Raw genomic sequence first — 13,694 nt, 5'->3', positions numbered from 1 at the left:
AGCTTGGGGGAGACGGGTCCCAATTTGTACAGAAAATATTTGGGTAGAAATCAGATTGGATGGTATTTATACATCTCTAGGTATGCCCTGTGTTCCCTATTCATTGATTTCCTGGATGTATTTGATTGGCCACTGTAAGGAACAAAGAAAAGGGGTAGAGGGAGAAAAAGCAGTGACCTTTGTACACAATCCAGAGGGGGTTTCAGGAGTAACCCACTTAGCTTGGAACAAAGCAGCATAGTTATTACAAATAAGGAAGCGAGCACCAATTTTGTACATAATCTTGCAGAAGATTCTGCTGCAGCAATACACATAACTGACTTTTCTCCAAAAACTGCTTCATATAATTTCTAGTATGAAATCACATAAAGCTACATAAGTGCAGTGATGACAATCCAAGTGAACAAGCTGGATTCTGTGGGCTGTTCTCCTTCAACTGCGTGCACAAAAGGGTACCCTGTGGGATAAAAATAATGCACAAGGCACCTGGGGCTACATGTGTAATAAGCTATTCTTACTCATCCGTTTGTGAAATATTCTGCTAATTAGCCTACAGGAGTGTTAACTGAAGCTTGCAATAAAGGAGTGAAATACCAAATTCAATGACACCAGTAAGTTTTTTTGGCTGAGGAAAAACCTATCATTGGATTATTAAGAAAAACAATGATATAGACCCAACCAACAGAGCAATGTCATTATGATTAAATCTAGCATCCCCAACCCAAAATACTCTTGAATGTGAGAGATTGGACCACTTTTTTGAGCAGTAGAGGACAGTAGACCAGCATTTCTTCCATTGTCACAGAGGTGAGGATAATGACCAGCACAAAGGTCCTAGTCCTGCAAGCTTTTCACTGCAGCATAGGCAATGGGAATATCGTAAGGATGGCCTCCCTGACAGATCTTAAAGTCTATTGATTGTTGGAAATACAGGGCCAGGTTCATCAGCTGTGTGGACAAGGGAATATTCAGTAAATTCTTCATTTTCTCCATCAAGTTAGATTGTCTAAACTTGGTGAGATAACATGAAGAGGAATTTTCAAGGTATATGAAATTCCTTGTCTCCAGGTGAGAGTGACAGAAGGAATGCCCACATCAAGATCTTCATATAACATTTGCAGACTGTATCCAGGCAAAAGTATTGTCCTTTCTTCTTGAGAAGCACAGTACGTGCACACAACAAACACAGAATACCTGTTTGATGTAGACAACTGCTCTGATGTCTTTCAGCCACAGAACAGATACTCTGATGCTTCTGCTCCATGCAACAAAGCAGCAGCCCTCAATTTGTGTTACTGTGGTAAAGCATAGTTTTCACCATTTGCGGAAATCTGCTTTATTTGCACAAAGAAAGAATTAAAGATTCTTATTTCCTTCTTTTGTTAAGACACCACAAAATACCTTGTAGCTCTTTGTCCTTGCATGTCATGAGGCGACAAGTGAAGAAATCCACGTCCACAATTTAGTTTATTAGCTAAGGGCATCCACACACAAAATGTGTAGTTCTAAAAATAAGGGGAGAAACTGCATTTCTAAAATGAGCAAGGCATTTTGCAGTGGCCTAGACCAGTGGTTCTTAACGTGGGTGATAATGCCCCCCAGGGGGCGATTTCATTTTTCAGGGGGGCGGTAGAACAAAAAGGGGCGGCGTGGGGGCGCTGGAGCAGAAGGGGGGCGGTAGGGGGGCGCTGGAGCAAGCCAAACCTGTGAAGATGGTTGCAGCCTTTTTACAATGTGAATGAATATATATTTTCCTCCAATTTTAATTTAGTTTCAGACTTTTTGTCTTGAAATTTTTAGTTCCTGCATTTGTTTTTATGCCCTTTTTATATTTCTTTTTGCGTCTTAAAATTCACTTGCAACTAAATCATTAAATGTTACTTTTTGGGGGGCATTTCATTTTCTTGGAATTTAATTTTGTTTTCAGGGGTCATTGGATTTAAGTGTCTTAAATAAATAAATAAATAAATAAATAAATAAATAAATAAATAAATAAATAAATAAATAAATAAATAAATATCACCGCGGGGAGGGGGGCGATGATAACTTCCTCAATGGCTCAAGGGGGCGTTTCTTTCAAAAAGGTTAAGAACCACTGGCCTAGACAACAGAAAAGAATGGTGTGTGTGTGTGTGTGTGTGTGTGTGTGTGTGTGTGTGTGTGTGTGTGTGTAAATCAAGCAAACCTGCACAAATAACACAGATATCTAGGATGAGGCCACATGTTTTGTTCACTTTTCCACAATTGATAGTAAGTGAACAGTTCACATCAGGCTGTGGAGCCAGAGGTTGGGAATTTGAGTCCCCTTCCAACTCTGCACTTTTATGATGATGATGATGATGATGATGATGATGATGATGATGAAGAAGAAGAAGAAGAAGAAGAAGAAGAAGAAGAAGAAGAAGAAGAAGAAGAAGAAGAAGCTCAACTTGATTGTGCTCAATTTGATTGTGCTTTGTGTTGTTTTGTTTTGTTCTGTCCTGTACTGCTCTGTTTGCTAATGTGATGTCTACTAAGAATCATTGAAAAGAAAAGAAAAGAAAAGAAGACATCAGAAGCCACAAAAGACAGCAAGGAAGGAGAATCAGGGAGAAAAGCAAGAAGCTGTTGCAAATAAACGAATTCAGTGGATATCATTCATATGCGCATCCAGAATAATTCCCCAGATGTTCAAGCCCAGTCTACAGTCTGCTGACAGCAATTAATGCATCTCATTGTCTTCACAAAGAGACTTTTCCTAGATAAGGCTATTTGTGGGAAGGAGAAGAAAAATGTCCTGATTTTGATGCAGAAGGGTCAGAGGGGGAGGGGGGAGACACTGAAATGTACTTTAGGGTCATTCAGAAAATGCCTGCTCCTTGCTCACTTTATTTACAACTGAACAGCAGTTTCATGGGGGCAGGAGGGAGGGGAATTCCAGATACTTGTGTTTTTGGAGTTGTAGGACCCAACTTGCGAGGAACCTTCGCAATTGTCCAGGGGAAGCTACTGAGGCATGCCTAAAGGTATCAGGGAGATGTCTGTACAGCAGTTCTTATTTTGACTTACTAAGAATTCCACTCTAACCTTTCACTTTCACCGAACAAGAAATGCTAGATTATATTCTTTTAAAATGTGTGTCTCTTATTCTTGAATGGGGTGGGGAACATTTAAACTTCGAGAACATTTAAACTACAGCTCATTAGCCCTCCACCTTCTGCTTTGAATTATATAGTCTATTTGATTTCTATATTAACTATCCAGTGACATTAAGTGTACAATTATCTGTTCAGTTGCCTGAAACAGGTAAACAGATTGCAGGTTTCCAGAATCCTATGAGTCACTCCCCTGCTTCCTTTCTGCCTCCCAGACCAAATTCTCCAGCTGTGTTTGGTTCTGCTTTGTTCCCTGCTTTTGCATTTCAGTTACCTATTATTTTCAGCACATCCTGTATTGGTGCATGATCAGTTTCCTTTTGAACATGTGTAAAATAGTATTTGATTCCTTCTGGTTCAACATCTGTAGCTGTAGCTCAGACTTGAGTGATGGTTACATTGTTAGGTTTTCCAAGAAATCTGATTGATACTATTTGGTCAGACTCAGAGCCTGCATTAAGTAAATCTTCACAAATAACATATGTACGTGAGATTATAGTGCTATGTGTCACCTTACTATTAGAGCCACATCATGTCTTCTGAGTTTGTCATTCATAGAGTAAAGCACTTTGTAAGTGTCTGATTAAAATGTCCTCTTGCAGTCCATTTTAGTTTAATCACACCAAATACTGCACTATTTAAACATTTCATTTCTTGCTTTAGTTTCAAGGTTACCTTGAGCCATTCCTTTCACATTCTATATTTCAGTGCCATGTGCCATGCAACATTGGCCTTTCTCTTTTCCCCTGTGCACGTTGGCAACTAGATGTCCCTTCACTTTAATCCAGTTGCTTCATTAATGACAGGTCTATTTGTCCTTTGCTTTTCCCCAGCAGCTAATTGTGTTCTTTCTGACCTAGGATGCTTCACTTCTAGCCCTATTGCTTCCTTCCTTTTGGATTGGATTATCATCATAGGGGCTTCAAGGTATATGAAACATGTGAAGAAATTAAAAACATAAGAGCCATGCTGAATCTGACCATCTTGTCCAATATACTATTTACATAGTGGGCAACCAGTTGTCTATGGGAATCCTGCCGATACATGTCCTTCATTTGTACATTTTCTTCTTCTTGCTTGGATCTCTTATTTTAGTTGATGTATTCTTTTCCTTCTCCTGACCTAGAGATTAATCTTTTGGTGTGTGTGTGATTCAACCATAGAATATCACAGTGTCAAAGAATATAATGGATGTTCTTCATTCAAGGATATTTCAACACCCGAATGTTCCCTGTGTTTAAAATATAGCACTAATCAGTGGTACTGTCAAATATGATGGGCAGGAAGAGCAGATAGTTCAATCAGATGAGTATTAGAAGACCAACTGTAAGCATTTTCAGAAACCATGACTATATCGATAATATTGATTGTTTAGTTTCATATTAATTATGTACCTTCAATAACACTGTTTCAAATGGAGGAGGAAGGAATGTTGTAGATTACCTTTCTAGCACACCAAGTTACGAGTTTTGGGGATCTCAGGGTGCCTCCCTAAAAGGACAGACATCCAAATAATTCTTATGGGTAACATTAAATTAGACAGAGTCATTAAGAGGTATCATCATGGGTGGTGTATCCCAGTATATGCAGTAATTGCACAAGATGCCACCCATAGCAACCATAGCCTATGAAGATGCCACACCTATGAAGAGATGTGGCAATAAGCCAGGCATAAAGGAAACTGAGCAACACCAGTACAGGAATTGTCACAATAGCTTGGGTGAAGAGACTTGGAGGGTTAGGATGTATCAACAACTCAAACCATAGAGACCCTTTCAGTCTTTATAAATACAGATATTTTCACTACCTGAAGAAAGAAGTGCTTTAGCCCACCCCTCTGATATAATTTCCAGAGCCCTCCTACCTACAGAGGGCAATGGGCCTTGACAGCTCCACTATCTGGTGGTTGTCCATGGTCTTGGCTCATGTGAATAGTCTACACAGATAGTAGAGTCTCTTTCAAACCTGTTGAACTCCATGAGATTCCACTGAATTCAATGAAATGATGATTCATCATTCAACAATTAAGTGGGTCTACTCTAAGTGGATAGTCTATGTGGTGTAGTAGATAGTATGATGGACTAGGACACCTGGGTTCAAATCCCTGCTTGTCCATGGAAATTCATGGGAATGTATGGAACTGGTGGCGCTGCGGGAATGTATGGACGTGGTGGTGCTGTGGGCTAAACCGCAGAAGCCTGTGCTGCAGGGTCAGAAGACTAGTAGTTGTAAGATCAAATCCACGTGACGGAGTGAGTGCCTGTCGCTTGTCCCAGCTCCTGCCAACCTAGTGGTTCGAAAGCATGCAAATGCAAGTAGATAAATAGGGACCACCTCGGTGGGAAGGTAACAGCGTTCCATGTCTAAGTCGCACTGGCCATGTGACCACGGAAGATTGTCTTCGGACAAAAAAAAACCCACTGGCTCTATGGCTTGGAAACCAGGATGAGCACCGCCCCCTAGTCGAACACGACTGGACAAAAATTGTCAAGGGGAACCTTTACCTTTACCTATGGAACTGTTAAAAACATTCCTTAAATATCCGATGTACCTTAAAAAGCTATTAGGTTCACCATACATTGGATGCAATCTGAGAGCATACTTTAATTGGGACTGCTGAGTGGATTTCAGCCTTTGTGATTTGTGATGATATTGTAAGCCTAGGATATATTACTGAATTCTGTGGTTTATAATATTGGCAGCTGAACGAGGACAGATCGAGACATCCTCCCATTTCTTCGTTTTACATTAGAGACTGACAGTAAGAAGAAACATAAAATGCCATTCAATACCTGTGCAACAGGATCTTCAAAACCGAATAGATATGGAATATTTCTTTCAAATTCTGCTGGGACACTCCTTTGAATTCTAATCAGTGTTGTCTTTGGACTAGGAGTAGCACCTGGCCCTAGAGCTGTTGTTTTCTGGTGTTGAGAATATTAATGAATCTCCATCTAACAAGATTCCACCAGCTCCCCATATATCTGGGCAACACAGATAACCACTGATAACCTGAAAGGGGAGCTGCTGGCAAGATCAAGGATTCTGGCCTCTTTCAAGAAGACTTTCCAACCAGTATCTAATCAGAAAAGAAGTGGGGGGTATTCATCAATCTAATGCAAGCACATTGTTCTGTTGTCAGGTGAAAGTTACCTACACTCTGGTGCAGAGAGAGTGCCAAAAAGGATTAGTTAATTAGTTGAAAACCCCTCCAGCCACTGAATAATTCTGTACTCCTTATGCTCCACAGGGATACTAACAGAGACTGAGATCAACACCAGGTTTGGCCTTTCAAAAAGTGCTCCCTGTCAGTTTGAACGGTCTGTGTAAAAATAGAGGAGGAGTGAGTCACCGAATAATAGCAATGTGTTTGAAGGATTCCTTTGTGGAAGAGCAGCACACAAAGCAGGTGTCAGGCTTCAGATGTCATCTATGAGATGCTCGTTAACTGTCTATGAGTGATACTTATCTCATGGAAAGGTTCGCCACAAAGCAAAAACATTTTGTTTAAATTGTAAATATTTATTATTTATTAATGCATTTAAATTTTGCTTTTCCTCTGAGGAGCTTGACAGAGCCTGCTTTGTTCTTCTACACCCCACTTTACTCGAACTACTATTACTGAAAATGTTTATTATACGTATGGTGACTGATCCTTCTTGGAGGACTGTCCTCAAAGAGTACAGCTTGGGGAGAGTTTTTTTGGACCAATGCTGTTTAATATCTATATGAGGCTGCTGGGTGGGGTCATCAGGGGGTATGGGGCTTCGTGCCATCAGTACACCGATGAAACCCATCTCCTTTTCTCCAATCACAGTGGATGCCGTTCCGTCCCTTCAGCGCTGCCTGGAGGCTGTACTGCAACTGATGCAGGAGAATGGACTGAGGATGAACCCGGACAAGATGGAGGTCCTGAGGTCCTGGTTTGGGAAACTCCCTATCTTTTGGGGGAGTGATTCTCACCACGAAGAGTGAGCTTCGCAGCTTGGAGGTCCATATGGATCCAGTGCTCACTATGGAAACCCAGGTGGCATCAGTGGTCCACTCCACCTATTTCCATCTGTGGCGGATTGACCAGCTGTGTCCCTATCTTGATGTTGGGGTGTTCACCACTTTGGTACATGTGCTTGTAATCTCAAGATTAGACTACTGCAATGCACTCTACCTGGGGCTACCTTTGAGGTTGATGCGGAAGCTTCAAATGGTGCAGAATGCGGTGGCTAAACCTCTCAGTGGAACAAGAAAATATCAGCATATTTTCCCCACTCTGGCTGCCTTGCATTGGCTGCCTGTTCATTTCCGCATTGATTTCAAAGTGTTAATGATGACATATAAAGCCCTAAATGGTTTAGCACCTCGATATCTAACAGAATGCCTCCTCCTACCAAGATCTACCCAAATCACTCGTTCTAGCCAGGAAGGGCGGCTGAGGGGCCCAATGCCGAGGGAGGCCTGGAGAGAAAGAACAAGAAACTGGGCCTTCTTGGCAGTGGCCCCTCGCCTTGGAACAGTTTCCCCTCAGAGATCTGTCTGGCTCCCTTGCTGGGTGTTTTTAAGAGCCAACTCCTGTCATCACTTGATTATTATTTTTTATTTTTTCTCCCATCTTGAACTATATTATTACTGTTGCTTTTTATTTTTTTATACTGTTTTTATTCAATTTTTATTGTTAGCCACCCAGAGTAGACATGTGTCTAGATGGGCGGGGTATAAATGTAATAAATAAATAAATAAATAAATGAAATAACAGGCACAAGCAAGAAAAACCAAGGCATAATTGAAAGGTATTAGGAAAACCTCCTTGACAGCGCGAATTGTGCAGCAGTGGAATGGACTGCCTAGAGATTTTTTTTAAAGAGAGATTAGGTAGCCATCTTTCAGGGAGGCCTATGCTATGGATTTCTTGATTTGGCAAATTCTCTGGAATGATCTTTAGGATTATTTCCTGTTTGAGAATTCTGTGATCCTAATCCAGTCAAGTAGGTACTGAGTGACTGGGCTGTGATCCCAAATCACAGTCTGTCTATCTATCTATCTATCTATCTATCTATCTATCTATCTATCTATCTATCTATCTATCTATCTATCTATCTATCTATCTATCTATCTATCTATCTATCTATCTATCTATCTATCTATCTATCTATCTATCTATCTATCTATCTATCTATCTATCTATCTATCTATCTATCTATCTATCTATCTATCTAATCTGCCTGCCTGCCTGCCTGCCTGCCTGCCTGCCTGCCTGCCTGTCACTGAGCACTATTCTAAGTGTTTTACAAATCGACAACAAATAATGACCTTAACTACCCAACAGACCAAACAGAAGATATCCCTTAGTGGCCGCTTACAATAAATACCCATGCTGCCTATCCTACTACTATGTATTCTGAAACTAGAACAGACTACTACTTCTTTTTCTTCTTCTTTCCCTTCTTCTTCTTCTTCTTCTTCTTCTTCTTCTTCTTCTTCTTCTTCTTCTTCTTCTTCTTCTTCTTCTTCTTCTTCTTCTTCTTCTTCTTCTTCTTCCCTGGTAAATCAGATTTTTATATATCAGTCTGGTGAAAAGGTGACTTAGGGTGTGATCACACAGGGAAATCGATTGCAATTTCGACCACTTGTGAAGTGGGCCAATGTGATTTATTCCTGGTAATCATATATGCACAGAGAGATGCACTCCAGTCTGACCCCAATCTGTGCCCAGGCTGGACCATTTTGGTCAGTTCTAGGGCTTCTACTTTTTGGAGAGAGAAATGTGACCTTATGTTGTTGGTATAGCATATGTGGTTGCAATACATTTATATATTTTCTTCTTTTTAGGGATAAGAACCTGGCAGCCTCTCAGTCAGAGAGAGAGAGAGAGAGAGAGAGAGAGAGAGAGAGAGAGATCTTTTCTCCTTGCAACAAAATTTTTCTGTGTGTGCTTTTCCTTTCACCTGCTTCAAGATGTCTCATGGGAATTCCCTCGGGATTTTTTGGATGTTGTCTTTCTTCCTCCCTCGCACCACAAGAATTGCCCCGCTACACCGCATTATTATAATTCTTGTCCTGAACGGCATCATTACTGAGCAGAGTCCACCTGGAACAAACAGAAGAAATACCAAGCTATGTGGAACTGTTAAAATTCTGGGATTTGCTGTGCAGAATTCCGGAGCGGGATTCGGTTAAGAAGATGTGCAGAATTTGGCAGTTAGCCGTGCAGAACAGTAGGTGAAAAACTGACAGACAGACAGACAGACCAAAAAAGTGGGAAATAAGCCTTGTGTTCACAAGAAGCTGAGAAATCTCGCCATGGCTTCACTATGGGAAGGATCAAGAAAATCCTGGACAGGCAATTTTGAAAGTAGTCCTCACATCCCTACTTCATAACATCCCTTATTAACGTCCATTCTGTGATGCTTGTAAGCCGAGACAAAGTCACTGGGAATCCTCAGAGCTGAGAATTTGACAGTAATAAGGCAAAAGTGTGTTATACCCAAGATTTGTGCCATTCATTACAGCCACTAAAGCTTTTGACTTAATTGGGAGTAAGCCCCACTGAACCCAACCCATTGCTCTCTAATCCAGGTTGTTCAGAAGCATGGAAAATTTAAGGGCAGACTAAGGGCATTCGTACCATGTTGTTCTCATCCCGATTTTTCCACTTTGTTCTCAAAGACGGTGGGATTTGCTGTAAGCAGATTGACCTTAATACCTATTCTCCTTAAAATGAAAATTTGCAGCTCAGGCTGGCATGAAAGGTACTGAAGTAGGTAAAGCTGGTATCTTTTCTTTTCTTTTTTCCTTGTCAGTTGGCAAGCCTATAGTTATACCGACTGACATTGAATTGGATGATTTACTTTATTTATTTGCTTAAAATATTTTTACCTCATCTCTCTCCTTAAAAGGAGCCAAGGTGTCTTACAATTATTAAAGGACAATATTTAAAAGCTAAAAATGTGATTGTACCAATATTTTAAAGTAATTAATAGGGCTAAAAGCTTGGAGGGAAATAATATTTGAGCCTTAAATTTTCTTCAGCAGATTCTCTGTCTGCCTTTCCCCATTTCCCTTTATTTTTTAAAAAAAGGTATTTTAAAGATATTGAAATGTGAGGCTGGTGTGTGTTCATAGGTCCCTTGCTCTTATGGGATGTTATTTGTTCTCATAGCAGAAAATGCAGTTGTGTTGATAGACCTGTACACTATGAGTAATCGCGTCAGGAAATGTGTAATCTTCTAGGTGCCATTGAATGGCATATCTCAGAAGGATTCATCAGCACAATCAATGGAGGGATAATGGGATTTGAAGATCAGCAACATGTGGAGGGGGCAGCCCTGATTTATAAAACACATGAGGAATGCCATGTTTATAAATGAATTCCTTACCAAAAAAACTCCCACATACAACTTCTGAGGCTGCCAGCCAATCCATAATTACACCCCGGAACACCTGGAAATGGCCCTCTGCCAAGGTATCCCACCTCTACCTATCAGGATATCATGATTATGATATATTATCGGGTTGTCTATTATGATGCACTTATTCTAGGTGGAGAAGGGCAGCATTTATTCTGAATCCACAATCCCAGTTTCTAGAGGAAACATGCAAGAGAAGATGGAGCTTATTTTCCCATATTGTAGAAATAAGAATGACAGTAACAAAATAAGAGCAGGACCAGAACAACCTCCCACAGACATACATTTCACCATAATCATTTGGTTGAAATAAGGAGAGTAGGTAATGGTTTATATGGGAGAAAGGGAGAGAGAAAAGTAGTTTTCAAAAATAATTGTAGTGTGACTTTTTGGCGTCTATTGTAAATGTTCAGATAAATGTAGGTAGGGAGAGAGAGGGAGAGAGTGCTTTGCAGCATCTTTACTTTCAGAAGACACATCTTCTCCAAAAGAGTAAGAAACCAAAAATAATGTACTTACTGCTTTTGTAAAATTCCACTCCATACTTCCTCACTGTTTAATGTCACATACTTATGCATCTAACAAAGCAAGATCTGGCACGTGAAATATGAGGATGGGCCAACCAATATACAATAACTGTTACTCTTTGTTTGGTTGCAAGTATCTTTCTAGTGGTTGATATTTACTGGTTTTGCTGTCTTACATTCCTCTGAGTACTGGTGAAGGCAGAGAGGTGACAGAAGAATGAATAACTATATGTAAGAAAGAGACAAGTTCAGAATCCTTTCGGTGTTGTTGAAAAAGGTAGCAGCAAACATAGGGACCTTGGAAGAGAAAGATATCAAACAATATGGGGGGGGGGAGTGCACTTTGGTGAAACCTGGAAAAAAAAAGATACAGCTAAACAGGAGTGAGGCGAGAATCACTATGTTCTGAAAAGAATTGAAAAGATTTTTCAAATATTACCTCTTTAAATTTGGGTTTAGGGTGACATTAGAAATGGATATGGTGGCTGAGAATAACAACAATCTTAACAACAAATGATGAGGAAATTAATTCAAGCAAGCAATTGTTATGAGCCATGCATCTTTACCTTTGCTCTCAAGAATGAGAGGTAAGCATTTTAATCTCTTTTCTAACATCTTTTGGAATGCAGAACTTTGCTGCTGGCTTTTAATAGCAGTTGCATTATTGTTGTCAGCTGCTTTGCTCATGATCCAAGGAAATGTGGGACATAAATATTTATAATACCTTAATTACAATTTTTCCTTTACAATAACTGATCACTGTAGCTCACTATATTCATGAGGAGTATGCCCAAAATGTCTCAAGCACCAAGATTTTGTAAAATGAATTATTTGTCATCTCCAGGTGAACAGAAATGTTCCTTTTCACACACTTTTGAGTGACAATCAGTTTAACTGAGTTTATTGTTTAGGTTTCCCAGTAAAGGATTTAATTCATTGTGGGAGATTTGCACCTCTGTAAATTGGCCGATGTTACTCCCAAAATAGATTAACAGGGGACCTCCAGAGCAAAGTGGAAAAAATAATTTCAAAATAATTAAATAAAAGTTAAACAAAGGAAGAATAAGGCACATTTTCCAGCTCCCATCTTTCTCTCTGAATGCATAATTGAGTATTTGCTGTGTTTGGGTGATTGACAAAAATATATGGTTGGAAGGGGGGTGGTATTTCTGAGTTCTTCAAATATGCAAAGGATGCTTATTCCAATTCAGGAGATATGACTGGCAAGAGAGGGTTGACGTGCTCTTTCAATCTTTATGGATAAGAAGTTGCTTATAAATTCAAACCTTCATTTCAATTAATGGTGAAGAATACATCACACCTAATGCAACTCCAACTAATAGATGTAATCCTTACGTTGTGGCCCAGCAGATCTTCTCTGGCTAAAGACTGAGGCGATATATTGCTACAGTGCTTAATGACATTATAACTGTTTGATACTTGCAGGAAGAAACAAAACCATTTTAGCAGGGTCAACTGTAGGCAGGAATGGAACATTGCAGAGGTTAGAGACTGTATATATTCAAAATATTGTCTTACTTTCCAGTGCACAGATAGGGTGTGTGATCTCCTGTCAACATTGGCCAAAAAAACCTCTGGAGTACTGTAGCTATACAATCATGGCTAAACAACTCTGACTTTGATCCTTGTTTTTGATCTACAGCTCCCATAATTTCTTACCAAAAACTAACCTGGATAGGGCTGATGGGAGCTGCAAACTCATCTGGAGAGCTGCAGTTCTCCACCCCTATATCAGCCTTTTATTCTAACCTGAAATGTTCTGAATCCAGCTGTTAAGGGAAATTACATTCTCATAGACACAGGTGCTTATCTGCCTCTATGTGTCTATGGACAAAGTAGCCCTATAAGATCCCATCAACAGTAATGCAGTGAAATGGTTTTCATAGCGATAGCTAATGTTGCTGTCAATCACAATATCACTATTTACAAGTGCTTAGATCATGAGTCTTTTGGAAATTTTGAAAAGAACATTAAATTTATCCATTGGCTTTTCTGGGCACAAAGTCAATAGAGAGACAAAGCGCTTATCGTGTACAGACGAGTTGATTACTTTCTTCACCAAGTAAGAAATGCTTTTCTCTATTCAAAGTATTCAGCTGATCACAATTAAATGTCTCTCTGTGAACAGACACCTTTAACTATGAAACATTTGCAAAAGAGGAGAATCTGAATGTATTTATTTATAGTCAAAGACTAAACTGAACAATGTAAAAGAATAAAACAATTAAAAAAACAAAACTTGCAACATACATTATCTCAAGCAATAGATCCCAAAGGGCATAAAATTTACGTCAGAGTTTATATTGGAGTTATGTAAAACCTCTTCTGGAGAAGAAACCATGAGGTAATCAGGGAGCTGAGGCTATGGTGGTTGCACAAAATTTGGCCACTTTACTAGTGATATGGGGGACCTTGTCAGAAAGCAACAGAGAGATGTAAAATTCTTCTCTTCTTCCTGAGTGTTTTTGGAAGACAGATTTTAAGAAGTTCTTTATGAAGGTCCTTCTAGAAGGAACAGTGTAAAAGAACATGTCCCACACTTTCCACTTTGCCACTATGGTAGAGATATAAACAATGTTGATAAGTTACTGCTGAATATCTTTCCTCCAATA

This window comes from Pogona vitticeps, chromosome 5, assembly GCF_051106095.1.
Source record: "Pogona vitticeps strain Pit_001003342236 chromosome 5, PviZW2.1, whole genome shotgun sequence".
Taxonomy (NCBI): domain Eukaryota; kingdom Metazoa; phylum Chordata; class Lepidosauria; order Squamata; family Agamidae; genus Pogona; species Pogona vitticeps.
The sequence above is the reverse complement of the archived record's forward strand: the minus strand, read 5'-3'. Positions refer to the sequence as shown.